Genomic DNA, 5,269 nt, shown 5'->3' on the forward strand with positions numbered 1-5,269 from the left:
TGAAATTTCTTTATAGAAAGATCTCCTTATTTCTTCACCGTGTATTATCGCGTTATTTTCTTGAAAAGATATTATATCACCGTGGGAAAGTTTCAAATGAGTAATGCTTACCATTCCTCTATTCACACAAACCCTTCGATGACTTATCGGCTGCCTTGCTTGAGGAATAGTTTCAAGAAAATGGAGACGAAGCGGAATAACGTCAAATCTTGTTTTTGGATTGAGTGGAAAAGGGTTATATGAAGTTCGTTTTGTTCCTCTGTGCATCTCTGTGATGGGTAAATCCCCATGAAAAAGGGGCAACTTTCGTGTAGTTTGTAATTGTATGTAACTGGTAAGATATTTTTTTGGATAAATCTTTCTCTTCTTAATAGATCTCTTCCTGTTCCTCAATCTTCGGAGAATGCGGCGTTGTATTATTGTCAGTAGACGACATTTCCTGAAAGTAGACGACAAGTTTGAAATCTTAATGGGGACATATCTAGATCTCGTTGAATCAGTTTTTTAAGCAGCCACATTGCGTCCATGGGACTCGAACCCAATTCTGCAACAACCCCTGTTCCTGTCCTTTCTTTGTTTTGTTGATCTATTCCTCTTCACGTTGTCTTTTTAAAAAAGACTGAAAGTATGGGCTATTGACACCATGGTCAGAAAGAGATTTGAGGACTTTTCTAAGTCCCGCTTCTACGATAAAGTATTTCCGGTTTTAATAAAGCGAGCGCCACTCTGAATCCACGATCCGTAAGGATCTAGCTCCGCCATTTTGAGTAGCACTTCTTTCTTTTTTGAAAAGGCCACAAAACTCTTTTCAAAAAAGAAATCTACAGTTTTTGGTGGTTCATTTTTTTGTGAAAGAAAGAGACGGAAAGCTATGTCCTGTACAGTTTCTCCTCCCACCTGAGGGCGAAGTCATTACTCGACTGAAAGGAGAGGGAACTCGAGCATTTATTGCGAGAGGGAGAGGAGGGGGTTGACTTTTTCTGTCAGGCAAATTTCTTTCTAGTGGTAAGTGCTTTCAGCCAGTTCTAGTCCTTTTATTATACGCTTATTGGCGTTAGCACATTCTTTTTTCTTATTGGATGGAGTGGTTTTGCCATCTGGAGTTTTAATGGAAGTTTGAGTGCGCCAATGCTTCCGCCTTTTGGAAGTGTCTGCCTATATCTATCCTCCCCATTTAATCAGTCTCTGTCCTTACCTTCGACGGTAACCCCTTTACAGTACAGCACTCCCGTTTCCGGCAGTGCCTTCCCCCCCCCCCCTAGTCTAGACCGAGTATCAATAGTTGTAGTTCCTGTCCGTTATGGACCCTTCGTACCTTTCAAATCCAATCAATGTGTGGTGTGTATCCAAGGGCAAATGCAATCTCTGAATCTGTTACAGCCATTGTAGCACTAGGTGCCTACCCATAAGCAGTAGTTGCCCTTGAATGTGCATCAAATCCTAAGACAAGCCTATCTATTCTCACTTCTTAGTCTAAAGCACTCAAATCCCTTCTAAGGAGCCAGCCCTTTTTGAATCCCTCTCTTTTCTTCATGCTGGGAAGCAATTTTCCCTATCCCCCTGACTGGCGAGGCTTCTTCTAAACGAGTGGAGTTCAGTTAGACTGCCCCTTCTTTCTCGTGCTCTCCGTCCAAGCGAGCTAACTCCTGATCTCCTGTTGTAAAGATCTCCAGACCAAGGCTACTCTTACCAGTTGACATCCATCCTGTTGCATTCCCAGCGGCTTGAGTTCTATTGGATGGGGTTCTATACGAGCGTTCCATACCGTCTCTTGGGATTAAACTGAATGAAGTTGGACTCCCTTCAAGAGATAGATTTCTTTCCACGATAATATATATATTTTCTTAAGAAAGAAGACTCGAATATCATTGGGAGTGCACTTAAGCCAATTGGAGTACTAGGCCTTCTGTTCCAGTGACAGTTATAGAAAAAAGCAAAGCCCTCCACTCATAAGTAATAAGTAATTGAATTCCTTACCAGTCCGTCCTACCAGCTCTTCTGTCTTCCTTTTTAAAAGGAGCTAATGATACGGATGTTCAAGCTTTGCCAGAAGCCTTTTGCAGAGAGAAAGTTCGAAGATCAGGCAGGATTGGATTGAAAATCAATCTCCTCAATATTCAATTTAAGTGGGTCTATCAATACAAGTGGTAAGACCGATAATTCAGCATCCAAGACCTGGCTAATGTCTACTTCAAATTCAAGTGCCACTTATCTTTACACAACTCGGGCTAATCGACTCCCAGCCTATCCCGACCTGGTCCTTTCGAACCAGTCTTTATAAACCTGGTGAAAGCAATCAAGCAGGACTTACCTCCTGGGAGCCTCCTTCCTTCTATTCTGAAACCTAGAAGGAGAACTCCCAGCTCTTGAGCTGATTGAATGTTTTTGTTCACTGCTAATCCTTCTGTCCTACTTTACTCTATTATGAGACCTCACCCTAGGCTAGGGAACTGGTTTCAGCCATGCCCTTATTTGACTCCCAAGACCGGATACATAGCTCTTCTAGGCGGGTCAAATTCAAATACAATGAGTGCTTAGGGAAAGTAAGAAAGAAAGACATAAAGCCGAATCCGGTAATCCTACTGCTACTAAGACTGCTCCGTCTTAGGGCTAGGAGTTCAAGCGCGGCGTAACGGGGGTTGTCAGCGTAACAGCTGGTGCTCTAATCTGAGCTGAGAAATAGGAACTGCACTTCTACTTTATTTATTTACTATATTCCCCCCTCTCTAACCCAAGTCCTAGAAGTGAATGAGGAATGAAAGAACTTCTGCTTCCGCAATGAGACGCTAAAGTCCTTAAATCAAGGAAATCACAATGATTCTCTTATTCAGTAGTTCAATCTTACTTTCTTATCTGCCGGGGAAGCGTTGAATGAATGTGTAATGATGTCCATCAGGGGAGATCTTGACCAATGGCCGCGCGATGTCCGAGTTCCTGTTGTGTTAAGCATGAGACTGTTCGAGGTGGTTTGTCTCAACCAGGCTGGATCAATACCGAGCTGTTCTTATGCTAGTGTGTTCTATGCGGTTAACAGGTAGGAGGAACCAAGCTTCTCCTCTCTCAACGGAGGAACCTAGCTTCTCCCGTTGGTCAAGCGCCTTGCCCCTGGTCTGAGAAGGTAGCTCTCCTAGTAGCAGTTGTCATTGCTACTCTACTATGGACCAACCTATCACCTATCCTTGTACATAAATGCATTTGTAATAGAATAGGTTCTTCTTTCTCTGTGCTATATCCCAAAGGCTTTCATTCGTAGCATCAATCAAGTCAGTTTATGAAGGGAAATCCGTTGAACAAATCACTCCGTGCCTCCCCTCAAGCTCTAGTTCCGATGCAAAGGGAAAGAAGGGATGCTGTTCATGCGGGGAAGAAGGACATTTTCAGAAGAATTGTCCTAGTAGAAAGGCTTATCATGATAAGACAAAAGACCAGAACACAGTAAGAGGAGAGTCTGCTATGGTAAAAAGAACAGAGGTCAAGTGAATGTCCTATATGCAGCTGAAGCCTTGAATATTACTGATCTGGATCTTGAACAAGAGTGGATCATGGACACAGATTGTTCTTACCACATGACACCCAAGAAAGATTGGTTTGATGAATTGAATGAAGAGATCACAGGGATAATCAAGATGGGAAATGACACAACATCATCAGTGAAAGGAATATAAAGTATAAAGATCCTAAATGAGGATGGAACAGTGGTGATTCTGACACAAGTGAGGTATGTATCAGATTTCAAGAGAAACCTTATCTCACTAGGAACACAGGATTCACAGGGTTGTACATATAGAGGTGAAAATGGAATCTTGAAAGTGCTAAAGGGTTGCAGAGTTGTTCTAAGAGGAAAACAGTACGACAGTCTATACTTCCTACAAGGAAAAGTTGTTGAGACAGAAGCTCTCATAACTGAGGACAAGAAGGATGAAACTTCACTGTGGCACAGCAGGTTAGGCCAAGTCAAAAAGGGCTAGAACTGCTGGTGAAAAAAGGGTACATTGATGGTAAGAAGGTGTCATCTCTTTATTTCTGTGAAGACAGCATATATGGGAAGGCACACCGTGTAAGCTTTGGAGTTTCAAAGCACACTACAAAACTACCATTCCTCCAAGAGAAGAAATGGCACCAAATTTGGTCACTGAAGCACCTTTCGTCAATGAAGGAGTTATCCTCCCCGGCAACAGAGTAGGATAAATGCCATGAAGCTTCCCCGGTCCCTAGGGTGGGCTTTCCCAGACCAATGCAATACCTATATTCTCACTTTACTTCTCTCTGGCAGCTATTGAAATGGAAGTTGGTGAAATGTATGATTGATTTCAGCTCTCTAGGACAGTCAAAGATCCTTTCTTTAGTCCTGCTTTACTATATGATGCTCTACTTTCCCGGTTTTCTGGGAATCCCGGGGAATAAGGTATACTATGCTTTTTCGTTCTCATTGTGGTTCTAGCTCTGGCTGTTTACCTTCACCAATGATTTGATTCCAGTTAGTATTAGTAAGAGGGATCTTGAACTAAGAAATAGATTCTAGAAGCTAAAAAGGGTATCCTGAGCAATCGCAATAATCGGGTTCATTGATATTCCTGGTATCGTAAGTCAATGAACTATCTAAGCGTATTAAGAAGAAAGAGCTTTTTGCTCACCTCGGTTTTCTACCTTCTTCTTTTCCCACTCTGAAGCAGACGAAGCGAGCTGGAACGTACAAGGAAAGAGAAGCGAGATGGTACCCTCCTATTGAATCTACTTATGGATAAAAGTCAGATGCGGTTGATGGCTGGTCGAGCATCAAGAGGTCCATTAGCGGATGGAAAGAAGTGAGATTCTGCTTAGCGACACGTTGAGCAATATGGAGTCAGATCGGCCCCTACTAATGAGAAGGCATTGAAGGAAGTTAGTCATAAAATCTCTTTTTTTGGATGGAGCTCTGCCCGGTTTAGCCTTTTTCTTCCCCGGGGTGAAGTAGTGTACTCTTATCCGCGGATTGATGGCCTTGGCGTGGAGGAGCGGCTAAGGAGCCTGTGGCGAGCGAAAGGGAATGTGGCACTCATGGACCTGAGCCATGGTTACTTCGTTATCAGATTTAACCAGGAGGAAGATATGATGGATGAAGGCCTGTACCGGGGGGTACCAGGGAAAATAAGCATCAATATCTGGTTCTTAAAAGGTGGACACCGTCGGCCGGAAACGGGCGGAAACAGCAATATTGCATAAGGCTCCGGGTTGGAGAAATCTTTTCCTGGACTCCCGGTCAATAAAGGGCGAACGGATATTCTTTTAT

General features: G+C 43.1%; 1 pseudogene; it reads left to right on the forward strand.

The window, feature by feature from the left end:
- Positions 1–2,032: 2,032 nt before the first annotated feature.
- On the forward strand, positions 2,033–2,348 carry LOC112086859 (annotated as a pseudogene).
- Positions 2,349–5,269: the final 2,921 nt, after the last annotated feature.

This window comes from Eutrema salsugineum, unplaced genomic scaffold (assembly GCF_000478725.1).
Source record: "Eutrema salsugineum unplaced genomic scaffold, Eutsalg1_0 scaffold_2, whole genome shotgun sequence".
Classification (NCBI taxonomy): domain Eukaryota; kingdom Viridiplantae; phylum Streptophyta; class Magnoliopsida; order Brassicales; family Brassicaceae; genus Eutrema; species Eutrema salsugineum.